Source organism: Suricata suricatta, chromosome 2 (genome assembly GCF_006229205.1).
Source record: "Suricata suricatta isolate VVHF042 chromosome 2, meerkat_22Aug2017_6uvM2_HiC, whole genome shotgun sequence".
Classification (NCBI taxonomy): Eukaryota; Metazoa; Chordata; class Mammalia; order Carnivora; family Herpestidae; genus Suricata; species Suricata suricatta.
This window is the reverse complement of record NC_043701.1, coordinates 70,068,832-70,083,189: the sequence shown is the minus strand read 5'-3', so window position 1 is coordinate 70,083,189 and position 14,358 is coordinate 70,068,832.

Sequence of the window (14,358 nt, the reverse complement as noted above, 5' to 3'; positions counted from 1 at the left end):
AAACAAATCGAGGTAATGTTTATAAACACGCTTTATAAAATATAGCAGTCATGTGAATATAAGGTATTATTACTAACCTGATGGCAACCACCTCTTTATCCAATCCATTTATTAAGCAACTTGGATTAGAAGCAAACAATATTAAATGACTATTCCAGACTTAAAACTTGCCCCTGTTGCTTGGGTAATTATGCCTTGTCAGAAGTGCCCTAAGGAGGAATGTGTATTTAAAGCAAAGAGCATTACACGAAGATCAAATGACGGTCTAAGAAGTTTTGGGAGCACCAACATTTCTAACAATAAATCTGAATGTAACTCCATTCTAGTTCTATTAGCCTATCTACAGTTGAACAATGAACTCATCTACAAAACAGTGCAATGAATTTGTTAAAGAAAAAGTCAAGTCAGGAAAAGAAGAGGTGAATGGTATGGTGTGTGTGGATATATATAAAATAAAACACAGACAGTGATCTTGCTGAGTATTCTAGAAGTCCCAAAATGTAACTTTTGTCAGTACCAACCCTACTGGTTTTCTCTTTAAGGGGAAATGATAAGACAAGATACTTTGGTGGGATACAATTCCCCGTTAAAATATAAAAAAAAAGTCCTAGTTTAGATCCAATACTCACCAAAATCAAGGTGAAGGTAATTTTATTCCCCTTTCAAAGATTACAGTGTTCTACCTTATTTACTCTTCTCATTGTAAATAATATATTAAGTACACACACGCACGCACACACACACACACACACACACACACACACACACACACACCACACTTCTATGGGAGATTGGTTACAATGCATCAACTTCCGTGTTGGACCACCTGGCAGAATTTAAGTTTTAGAAGTTTATGCAAACTGAGGGCAAGGCTTAAACTTGACAAACCATACTTCTCTGACATAATTATATACTGTATACTCAATTATATAATGTATAAAGTATATTTAGAAGATAGTATAACATAGACACACATAGTAATAAAAAGTACAGCATTCATCTTTACTCCAGTTTTAGGTAAAAATATTTGTAAAAACTTACTTTGTGCTTTGACTTTGAACATTCTAATATGACTATTACTATTACAATTAAGTGTAACACTTTCATTCCAGTAACATTATTGACATCTATGTGGGCTGGCACTGATCTAAGTGCTAGGTTTACAACAGTAAACAAAACACTGAAAGAATAACTCCACTCGGCCCTGAAATTGGTGTTCACTTATTGAGGTACTTCTCTGTAGCAAACTTACCATTTTATAGCCTGTAAGAAGACACCAATTCTAAATGTATGTAAGTTGAATGTTCTGTAAATCTAAATATCACAATAATTTTTTTAATCTGTTGTTGTTGGTTAAAATTGGTTACTGATCTTTTAAATATTTTTTTTACCTTGAGGGATGTTGAATTTGTAAGCACTCATTTTAGTCCTGATTAGAGCTACCTTGTACATCACAAACGTTATTTTTTGCAGCAGCTTGAGGCTAGTTAAGAGGGATAAGTATTTGGGAGTTCCCTTGGGATGTAATAATCCCCAAGATTGCTTTTGTTAGAGCCATTTATGCACCATCATGCCAGTGATTAATTGGCGTTTACCTCCTTTTTGTTCATTTAAGAAATGTTTACCCAGTTGTTCAAATATATTATAAGCCGTAACTGGAACATGGGCTCATAAATTACTTATGCTCTTTCTCAAACGAAGCTAGTGATTATATCAATAGGCTAATTCAAATATTCCAATGTGCTTAATTATTGCCATTTCACAAATGAGAGTAGAAAAAATAATGCCCAGGGAATGAGCTTTGAGCTTTTCCATGTACTTTGAGCTGCTCTACAACTTTATATTCAAGATGAACCTGTAAAGAAATATGATAGGACTTTCTGCCTCCCTGCAGACACATGTAAGACAACGTGATAGAATTGTTCTCTGTCCCCGTAGACAGGAGTGTGAAATCCGTGAGTGAGTGTGGCAGAGAACACAACCTGCGTGCTTGTGTAGATATTTCCTTGTATATGTAAACTAGACAACTGAGATTCACCCAGTCTTTGGAATCATATATGAACTTAATGTTAGCTGAAAACCTCAAAACTTTTGATCGCAGGAGGCATATTCTACCAGGTTCCCCTTTCTAAGGATTTGTGGTAATTGTTGAGAAAATGGACTATATTCTAAACTGCATGCTGCTTGTCATTTGCCAGCCTCCTGCCTTAGGTCATTTGAGCCCCTCTGCTACAAGAATCTCTCAGATGTCCACACATCTGCTTTTCTCAAGCTAGAACTATGGTCTAATGCAGCACATTTCTGTAATCCTTTTTTTTTTTTAATTTTTTTAATCTTTACATTTTTTTGTGAAAGAGAGAATGAGAGAGAGAGAGAGGGAGACCCAGAATCCAAAGCAGGCTCCAGGCTCTGAGCTGTCAGCACAGGCTGAGCCGCCCAGGCGTCCCTGAGCCGCCCAGGCGTCCCTGCAATTCTTTTTTAAAATCACCCATTACTGCTTAAAATGTGAGTATTTTCTTGTCTTCTACTCTATAAGTGTGTCTTCAACTAAAACCGTGTTTTTCCTTCTAGTTACAACAGAGTACATGATCCTCCATTAGAAGGTCAATTACTCTATATATGTTTAGAAATCACTTCTTTTTATATGTAATTATTTTCTCTTTCTCTCTTAGTCTAATACTACTTTGAAAGCAATCTGTCATTTTTAATCTGAATGCTTTAAGGATTTTCTATTACTTTCAGTTTCTTTATGATGTATCCAGGTATAGAATTCCTTTTTCTATCTAGATTCATATTGTCGGGGGTGCTTGAATTTAATTAAAGTCTACCATCAGTTCTAGAAAACTCAACAACTATTATTTTAAATATTGCACCTTTCCATTCTCTCTTCTCTCCTTCTGGGGTTGTGATTAAGCTTGTTATGTTTTCTTTTTCTTTTTTTTTTTCTGGTTACCATCTTTATTTTGTTTTTTTTTTAAATAGTTTATTGTCAAATTGGTTTCCATACAACACCCAATGCTCTTCCCCATAAGTGCCCTCCTCCATCACCACCACCTCTTGCTTGTTATTTTTTCTTACCATTTCCTCTATTTCACTTCTCTGCTCTTCTGTATTTTTTTCTTTTCTTTTTGTCTCTCTGAAACTATACTCTGAATATGTTTTTTTGACATAAATTCTAGGTCACGCATTTTCTCTTTAGCTATGCCTAATCTACTATTAAACTGATGTTGTATTTTTAAAATTTTTTATTATTGTATTTATTTTTATTCCTATAAGTTTTTAATTCATTTTTAATTATATCATCATTTTTTATTGCTTTCCTGTTTTCAGCTAGTATCTGAGCCTATGTGTTGCTTCATTAAATATATTTGACATATAGTTTTATAGTTCGATGTGATCATTCCAATACAGTAAGCCTTTGGAGAGTAGTTTCTGCTGTTGCTGATATTACGGTTTTGCTGTTTCTCACTGGTGAGAAATCCTTACATTTTGCCCCTGGTTATCTTTGGGTTTATTTGTTATTGTACTTAATCATTTAAAGAAATAATCTGAAGGTTTTGATGTAGTAAATAAGATACTTTGCTTCTGCTACGTATGTCAGGTGATGATCGGTTTAAAGCCATGTTAACACTAAGATAAACTCCACAGGTTTTCTAGACGTCCCAGGAGGTTTTAACAGACTAGTTTTGTGTTATCTGTTCCACACTTGGTTCACTCTCATCTTTAGGGTACCCTATTTCTAAGACTTTGTCTTCTTACACCTACGCTATCCAATATGGTTGTCATGATATCCTTCTGCTTTGCTTAAATATGGACATAAGTGACCTACTTAATATTACAATCCTTACTTATATTGCTAAGCTATACAAAGCAGTTAATTTTTTAGCTGAACATGAATTATTTTTGTCTAATTCAAATAATATTCAGCTCCATTTAAAAAGAGAAGAATTCTAATGCAAAGCTTAAAAAATCGAAAAACAAATCAACTATTATCCTAAATCCTACTGACAGTTCATACCCTTATAAATGTCTTTATGTTTTTAATCCGTTTACTAAATCTAAGTAGCCATCTGTCTGCATTTTTATTAAATAAAAAAAAAAAGAATAGAAGACAATAGGCATAGCGTGAGGTCTTTGGAAATGGAAACATTGCCTACTGTTCTGAGGCTTATACCTCATGAGAGTATGCTGTGATCCTAGTTTCAGTTATAAGTTTTAAACTCAGGGAAAAAAATAAGTATCAATACCAAAATATATTTTTCTTTGAAATAATGTATATCCTTGAAATAATTTAATGAACAGTGAACAGTAACAAGGTGTTTTTATCTAGCCTTCAGCTTTAAGGGAAGCTGTTTCTAAGATAGGCTCTTGGTGAGTAGACAGATGGGAGGAAAGATAGGACGATCGATGTCTTTAAAGAATGAGAAGCTAACAAGGAGAAGGTGGTCAGAGAAGGTTCCATGAGATGAACCAGGAATCATTGTTAAATCGGTCCCCCATTTGGAACCTGATCCTATCATGTTTTCACAGAGAAGGTGAAGATTTGGGGGCATCTGGCTGCGTCAGTCAGTAGAGCATGTGACTCTTGGTTTTGAGGTCATGAGTTCAAGCTCTGTATTAGATGTAGAGATTACTTTAAATACACACACACACACACACACACACACAAGAAGGTGAAGATTTAAAGATAAGATCTGGCCAGGACTAAGAAAGTAACTTGACTAAACTCATCCTTTCACAGGTCTGGTCTGTAGTATAAGAGCACAAGAGTGTCTTGATGTCTTATTATCCAGAATGTGGTCCATAGCCGGTTGAATTTAGAAATGCAGTCTCTTGGATTCCACCCTAGACTTGCTGATTCAGAATCTTCACTTGACCAAGAGTACTCAGTTGAATAATAACCAAAATAATGTTTTAGAAACAGTACATTAAGGAGATTTAAAATTACCCAGTGAAACTTTTATTTTATTTTATTTTATTTTATTTTATTTTTAATCTTAGAGACAGAGACTACAAGCTGAGAAGAGGGGCAGATGGAGAGAGGGAGAGAGAGAGTCTTAAGCAGCCTCCACCTCCAGCACAGAGCCCACAAGGGGCTCAGTCCCATGACCCTGGGATCATGACCCAAGACAAAATCAAGAGTTGGATGCTCAACTAATTGAGCCACCCAGGCTCCCCCCAACCCAGTGAAGCTTTTAACATAAATATTATGTTAATAAGGATCATTTTAGTTTAAATAGCAAATGCATTTCAATTAGCTTAATCCTAATAGCTATTTCATTAAATGTTACTAATAGCACAAATAGGTAAGATGTATAAATGCTTTTGAAATGTATACCAAAGAAACTGTATTGTCAGGTCTTATAACCATAAAATAAAGAGATTTCAGAGGTGTTTACAAGGCAGATACCTGGGCAAAAGCAAAGAGAGGAAATAAATCATAAATAACTATTAACACAGTCCTTCCTTGAAAAGTATGTTGTACTTTTTTAAAAGTTTATTTATTTATTTTGAGAGATCCAGAGACAGTGCAAGACGGAAAAGGACAGAGAGAGAGGGAGCCAGAGAATCCCAAGCAGAATCGTGCACTCAAACCCACAAAACCATGAGATCACAACCTGAGCAGAAACCAAGAGTCAGATGCTTAACCAGCTGAGCCACCAGGATCCCCAGTGTGCTATACTTTTAAAAAGTTAATTAAGAATTTCTTGATCTGCTCATTTTTCTCCCTGGAAAATTTTCAAAACAAAAAGATCCAAAGGAAGAAACGTGTCATCTGTATGAAAGTAGATACCACCAATTTTTTAGGGAAATTATCTGTTGAAGACTAATGATCTGAGAATTAAAGAAGTATTAAATTACAAAATGTTAATTACAAGGTAGTATAGAACACAAAATTAGAGGTATAGAAACAGAAAATGTTTATGACATGGTATCAAGAAAAAAGAAATGAGGGGCGCCTGGGTGGCTCAGTCAGTTATGCGTCCGGCTTCGGCTCAAGTCATGATCTCATGGTTCGTGGGTTCGAGCCCTGTGTCGGGCTCTGTGCTGACAGCTAGCTCAGAGCCTGGAGCCTGTTTCAGATTCTGTGTCTTCCTCTCTCTCTGACCCTCCCCTGCTCATGCTGTCTCTGTCTGTCTCTCAAAAATAAATAAAAAACAGAAAAAAAAAGAAACGAGACTGCAAATCTTGACATTTATTTCTCTGAACTCATTCATATGAATGACAGCTAGAAGAGCAGTTAGAAAACTATAAATTAATTTGCTAACATCATGAGATGGCAGCATTTTTCCACTTGTAATAATAAAACCTGCAAGTTATAAAGGTAGCTTGTGGAATGGCAAAGAAAGGACTTCCAAAAATCTACTTTTCCATAAAAACAATGAGAACACTGGCAAAACAAACATTTCCAGAATGCTAGAAATTAACTATAGTTATGCACCATGCTCAGGAGCCATTCATTCAAGAAGTAGAGTTGGACCTTAGTACAACCAGAGCTTTAGAGCATTGAAAGTGCCTTAATCCCATTGTTTCTCCCCTGCTCTGCAGTAGCCTTGAAAACCCCAAACCTCGCAACCACAACTGTGAAAAACTGTAGGCTGGCATGCCCTAGAAAAATCAGACCAGTTTGGAATGTTTTAAGAGCTCCATCCCCAAAAGTACTGTCTCTATTTGACCTACCTGGCAGCTTGCTAAAAAGCCTTAGGGCTAGTTTTCATTTGATTTAACTCAGAGATCCTTCTGCTTAGCAGTAGTAGCACTGGAGCATGAGTAACATAACAGCCAGCGGCCACTGTTTGACATTGAACTGCCTGAAATGGCATTGTCACTTGGGGCTAATAAAGTGCTGACCAAAAACTTAAAGGAAAAACCGAGATCTTGGTGGTCCATACTGGACTGTGAAAAACTTGATATGTTCCTGAGAATTTTGAAGTCCACATGGATATTTAGGGCTGTGTTTATTAATACAAAAGACTTGAAAAGGCTACTATCTATCACTCACTTCTGGCTGAACTTGAGGCTCTGCCCAAGATGGAAGTGACAGCTAAGAAAGTTTTAACTTGCGGGGTAGAGCATTGGAAATATACCTACACACACACACACACACACACACACACACACACACACACACACACACAGCTCTTTGGCAAGAGCTGGGGGACTTATTCATTCAAAACATTTAATGGAATCTCTATTCAATCAATACCTGAACCCAAAGGTAACAAAGCAGAGATTTCAGCACCACATGTAACAAGAAACAGAGACTTTGAAGTATTAGTTCAGGAAATTTACTAAGTAGGAATAACAACAACAGCAAAGTAACAAACCTGAGTGGAGGTGGGGGCCTAATTTCCAGAATTGGCTCATTACATTATTTAAATATACAGTTTCAGCAAAAAATAATATTAAGAGGAGCACCTGGTGGCTCAGTCAGTTAAGTGTGTGACTTCAGCTTGGGTCATGATCTCACAGTTCGTGAGTTCAAGCCCCACATCAGGCTCTCAACTTTTAGTACAAAATCTGTTTTGATCATCTGTCCCTCTCTCTGCCGCTCCATGCCATTTATGCTTTCTCCCTCTCTCTCTCTCTCTCTCTCTCTCAAAAATAAACACTAAAAAAATATTAGGAGACAAGATAATAATCAAAGAAGTATGGCCCCCACACAAGAAAAAGCATCCAGAAGCAAATGTCCCTGAAGAAACCCAGATGTTGGGCTCTCTAGAGAAAGACTTTAAATCAGGTATTATAAGTATTATTACAGAACACAGGACAAGTGCTAGAAAATGTATTTTAATATACTTCTTATCTACAAAAGTACAACATTAGTTAGAAAAGCACTGGCATTTTAGGAAATTTTTAACTTAAAAATATTTAACATGCTAGGGGCACCTGGGTGGTTCAGTCCATTAGGCATCTGACTTCTGCTCCGGTCATGATCTCACAGTTCTTGAGTTCAAGCCCTGCCTCAGGCTCTGTGCTGACAGCATGGAGCCTGGAGCCTGTTTTATATTGTCTCCTTCTCTCTCTTTGCCCCTCCTGCACTCACCTTCTGTCTCTCTCTCAAAAATGAATAAACATTAAAAACTTTTTTAACAATATCTTAACATGCGGGGCACCTGGATGGCTTAGTTGGTTAAGCGTCCGGCTTGGGCTCAGATCATGATCTCATGGTTTGTGGGTTTGAGCCCCGCATCGGGCTCTGTGCTGACAGCTCAGAGTCTGGAGCCTGCTTCAGATTCTGTGTCTCCCTCTCTCTATGACCCTCCCCTGCTCAAGCTGTCTCTCTCTGTCTCTCAAAAATAAATTTAAAAAAATATCTTAACATGCTAGATATGGTAAATGGGAAAGAATATAAGAAAACAATATTCACTGGCACTAGGGTGGCTCATTCACTTAAGCGTCTGACTCTTGATTTTGGCTAAGGTCACGATCTCAAAGTCCATGAGATTGAGCTCTGCACTGACAGCACTGAGCCTGCTTGGTATTCTCTCTCTCTCTCCTTCTCCCTCCAAACCTCCCCTACTCATGCTCTCTTTCTCTCTCAAAATAAATAAACCTAAAAAAGAAAGTAATATTCTTCTTTCAATAACTATAGTATTTATTCTTATTTAATGGGCATTATTATTGTATTATAGTAAATATTTTAGGAAGAGTTTCACTTATGACATCTTAAATTGTCAAAGAGGTATTCTCAAATAATGAGGGTTTTTGGAAATATAGTCCTTTGGGTTATTGAAGAAACAAACTGTACAGGACAACGGCACTCAACCAGCAAGAGAAAAAAATGGATAGAAGTGTTGAGAGAAGGGTTAGAATGTGACGGCTCTGGGAGAGAAATTCAAACAAAGCCTTAACCAAAGTGGTGCTCTGGTGTACACCTGGTCAAAGGGTCTTCCCAACTCCTCAGTGAGAAAGAATTGGAAATTGATAGCAGAAACTTGTATTTTATTGTATATAATTAAATTTGTGGTGATCATGTAATTCTATATGTTCAATATTTTATTATTTTCATAAACCCTTTTCATCAAAACTTGGACTAAAAAAATCCCTTCCTGATATTGCTATAAGTACATCTGTATAGCAGATAGAATTCACCCACAAGTACTCGTTCGTGTTTTGAAAAATAGACTAGCCAAAATCAAGTAACTTAGCATTGTAAGTGAATGGTTTATTTCTAGACTAGAAGATTCATGAAGATAAGGAGATTTTTATTCCCTACGGAATCCTGAATCCTAGAACTGTCCAGAGTACATGGCTACCTTTGTTGTAAAAGTGCAGATGTTCATGAATGAATGAATGATACATCACATTGTCATACTCAGATGTATTTTATAAAAACTGAAAATCATATTGGAGCTATTCAACCTCAGCTAAACATGAACATCTAAACATGGTGCAAGATGCCATGCAAAGTGTATAATTCTGTTGTTGGTAATATCAAGCAGAACATAGAGGGCCACTTGTCACTGGTACCTTAGAAAGGATTCTGGTTATGAGAAAGAGTTCTAGCTTCTTAAAAATATGAAAAAAGGGGGGGTGGGAACCCCTTGCTTCTTTTTCAAGGTGATTAGTCAAAGATTTCATTATATCTCTTCAGAAGGGTTAATTTCCCTAATTTACAAGGTCTCTAATTTTTATGCAAATAAGAAGGTACATTTTGCCCAGATATTAATCCACAATGGAACCTCCAACCACTTCAGGAAGGGTTGAAAAGAAATAGAAATAAAATAGTTGGGTGTTTTTAATGGGGAAATTATATAATATATGAAAAAATACGTTGGTATAATTTTTCTTTAAGTTAAATACAGGTGACCTATTTGAGGGGCTCCAATTTTGAAAAGTGAGAGTGACAAATGTTGGCAGGGTTGGGGACAATGCAAACTCTCACACATTGTTGGTGGGAGTGTTAAGTGGCATAACTACCTTAAAAATTATCTAGCTATTTCTAATGAAATTAACCTAGACTTAACTTATGACCAAGAAACAAAAGCATATAACAAAAAGTCTTCTATAAAAATGTTCATAGAAACTTTATTCATATCAACAAAAAAGTAGACATATTCCCCGTGTCCATCATTAGCAGAAGCATGGACTATTCCATATCCATACTATGGAATATGGAATCCTCAACAATGAATGACTAATACACAACATAAATGAATCTCAAAGCCATTATGCTCAGTAATTTTTCAAAGCCTTACACAAAGGGCATATATGTAATTTATTTATATGAAGAATATGTAAATGATTCCATTTATGCGAGGTTCTGGGTTAAGCAAAATTAATCTTTGGGGTAAAATTAGAATGTCCTCTAACACTAGAAGTGAGAAGGTAGGGAATAATTGGAAAGAGACATAAGAAATGTTCAGAGAACTTTAGTGGCATTATACTTAAGATTCTATATTGTATTATATATTAATTTTACCAAAAAAGAAACTGTAAGCAAGTATTGGATTCTAGCTAATGATATGAATGGGTATATACTAAAATAAAAAGTAAACAATAAAATATCATAGAATTTAGTTGGTAAGTATTTGGGTGCTTAATTCACACTTCTTTCAATTTTTCTTTTGAAGATTTTCACATTAGATAAATATGGATGGAGCGAGAATTTGAATCTAATAATTCAAAGAAGTTAAAATGAGGACAAAGAATGAAAATGTACAAATATGGAAAACGTAAGTTGTAAAATTAAACTCAGAATATAAATCCTGTGGGGCCTTCCTTCTGCCAGCTCTTTTCTTTTCAAGAAATATCAAAATGAACATGAAAATATGAAAATCTAGATAAAATCAAGTGTATCTTCAGTGGTAACATGATAGACTTTTAAAATACAATTTGATGGGCACCTAAGTGGCTCAGTAGATTAAGTGTCAGACTCTTCATTTCAGCTCAGGTCATGATCTCACCGTTTGTGAGATCAAGCCCCACTTCAGGCTCTGTGCTGACAGCACTGAGTGTGCTTGGGATTCTCTCTCTCCCTGTCTCTCTGAAGCTCCCCTGCTTACTTTCTCTCTCCAAATAAACAAATAAGCATTAAAAATAAAAAATATATAGTATCAAATTGATATGATTGTTACCTGAAACTTATTTTGACAATGATGATAAAACAGAGGAACCGGTATAAAAGCACGATCTCAAGACATGGTCTTTTTTTTTTATTCTTTTCATACATTTGACATATAACATCATTTAAAATTTAAGATATACAATATGTGGACTTATTACATGTATATATTGTAATATAATTGCTATTATAGGGATAGTTAGTACCTCTATGACATTACAACACATCATTTCTTTATTGTAGTGGGAATAATTTGAGATCTAGTTTCTTAGCAAGTTTGATGTTGATTATGCAATATTGTGAAACTCATTTAAATATGTTTGCCCAGGAGTACCTGGGTGGCTCTGTAGGTTAAGCATCTGACTCGATCTCTCTCCCCAGTGGGCATGATCTCCCAGTTTACAGGATCAGAACCCCACATCTGTCTATGCACTAACATCTGTCTGACGACTCTCATAACATAAGAAATCAGCCAATTCACAATGAGAAAAAATGAAATCTGGCCATTTGTAGGAAAGTGGATTGACCTTGAGGGTGTCACGCTAAACGAAATAAGTCAGGCAGAGAAGGACAGATACCATATGTTTGTACTCATAGGTCTAACAGGAGAACAGGAGAAACCTAATGGAGGACCAAGGGGAGGGGAAGAGGGAGAGAGAGTTGGGGAGAGAGAGGGACACAAAACCTGAGAGACTACTGAATGCTGAAAATGAACTGAGGGTTGAAGGGGAGGGGGGAGGGGGGAAAGAGGTGGTCGTGATGGAGGAGGGCACTTATGGGGAAGAGCACTGGGTGTTGTATGGAAACCAATTTGACAATAAACTACTTAAAAAAAATCAGCCAATTCAAAGACTTGTCCTGCTCCTGATATCATGCCCTAAGAGCTTCAGATCTCAATGCATAAGCAATAAAAACATGTGCTCCTAATGAATTGCCATTTTGGAGTTGTCAGTGTGATGTGTTCTTCCTTGAGGCAGTGAGTCATTAAAATCCAGTTTGTTTATATAAAAACAGCTTACTTTATTTGAGAGGGCTTTTCCAAAACTTCATTCTGAGGAAACTGGAAGAAACTTGACCTCCTTTAAGGAAAGGTAACATTTGGAGAAACCTGTTATGTAAGTAACCACTTCTTCCAAGGCCTACATCTTTTTCAGGTAGGACCTGGTGGGGAAATCTTCTTTAGGAAAAATAGGGTCTAAGTTATAAGCAAAATCAGAATCTTGTATTTCATGTAGACCAACTGAGGGCTTGAGTAGGAAAATCTCAAAATGTAAGATATGTCTTTTATAGGTACTTGAGTGAAAAGTTGATGGTAAGTGGAAAATCTGAGGTACCTTAACATGAAAGTCTCTCACTCCCCAGCAGAAGAACTTAAACCAGTGCAACTTAGAGGGAGAACTTGAAAATACAGGCGCCTGGAACTCAGTAATTTTAGTGGAGGAGTGAAGTGGGACTCAAGAGATAGTTGTGATTTAAAGATCTGTGAGTTTAGGGAGTATCTTTAGGATGGTGAAGATTCCACCTGGGAGGCCCTCAGGAGTTGAAAGTAGTGCTTCTCAGTATATCATGCATGTAAATCACCTAGGAATCTTGGTAAAATGCAGATTCATATCCACTGAGTCTTGAGTAGAACTTAGGATTTTGCATTTTAATAAGCTTCCACATGATGCTCAACCTATTGGAACTTGGTCCATGCCATGAGTAGCCAAAGTCCAGTGGAATGTCTGCAAGGCACATCCTAAACACAGTGGTGTTCAGCAGTAACTCCCTAGAAAGTGGTATTATAGTCTCTGAGCATCAACCAGATGTTTAGGCTCCATCTGGATTTATAAAAGGAAATCTTTTGTAGGGATCTTGACAAATTGTCTTCAGTTGCACTAAGATGTCTAGTCCTAGCATTCATCACACAAGCATGTTTATGGGTTTCTTCCATAAGTGTATTAACATTTAAATTGATTTTGGATCCTTTAACTCTTAAAGTGGTTTTTATATAAAATATATGGTCCTACTTACAATTTTAAACTTGAGGGAAAAAAATATACTTCTTTATTGAGTCAGGACTTTGTCAATCTTTTAATTTAGTGTTGTCAACCTTTTCCAGCACCTGCTTGCTAATCCCCCTCTAGGCTTGAGGCTAGTACTGTGTAAGTATTTAACTCGGGCTGATGAAGAAGTGAAAGACATCTTGTTCCCCTGAAGCAGAATGTAAATTCGTTCCTAATGGATATCATGGCTTTCACTTTCCCAGTGCCTTGGCGAATTCATAAAACATCTCCAGCCTGTCAATATTTGAACCAATTTAGGAGGTATTTCTCACAAAGACCAATGTGTTTAAAAGAAACACTTGTTTATTTTTTTCGTGGAATTTTTAATGTTTTTAATTTCACTTTTTGTTTTATACAATATATTTGTATATTTTATTTAAAAACTGTTTATAAATAGCACATTCATTTGACTGTATACTAATTTTCAGAAGGTTGTTCAGAGGCTGCCTTTGCAGAGCGAAGCATGATAAACAAAAAATACACGTACCAGTTCCGTTCTCCCTTCATGCAAAGCTAAAGCATACGTTGTCCCTAAACAAAACAAGAATGATCTTTTTAATTAAACCTCCCTCTCCCCATGCGGGAGCAGAGAGCTCACTCTTTAGTCAGTAGAGTTGCAGGTGATAACCATTTCCCCCAAATTTTCATCTCATACCCAGAATCTATGCGCAAGTCTTAGGCTGGTATTTAGTTTTTACTTGATAGAAAAATTTACCAGAAACCATCTGAAAAACGAACTTACCTTTAAATATTTTTTTAAATTATTGGTCTTATTTGTTTTCAAAGGAATGACTCTGAAGGAGACTACGTAGTGAGACAATTGTTAACTAAATATCTGATTTTAGGATTTTAAATCATATTCTTAGCAGAGGTATTTTGCATACAGCTATAGTTTAAGGATTTTTTATTATTAACTACATTTCGAAGACATATCTTATAATGCTCATATAAGGTGCTATTACATGGATGTTTTATATATAGGTTGGATATTTATGATTTTTTCTAATTTTCCACTAATCTTTGCAATAATTTTTTTTTGCCTGCCTCTGTGGTTCTTTAAAGGAGACATTTACATGTGCTCTGCTTTTCTCTATTCTTCTACTGAATTGCTCAGTTAGTTGTTACCTTAAAAACATTCTCTCACTTAAGATTCTTACAAAGTAGTGAAATTAGCTGTTTTTAGCGTTTTGTTTTAGAGTTATTAATTGTGTCTTTTAAAGCAATCCAGAGACTTCCTTCTTATTC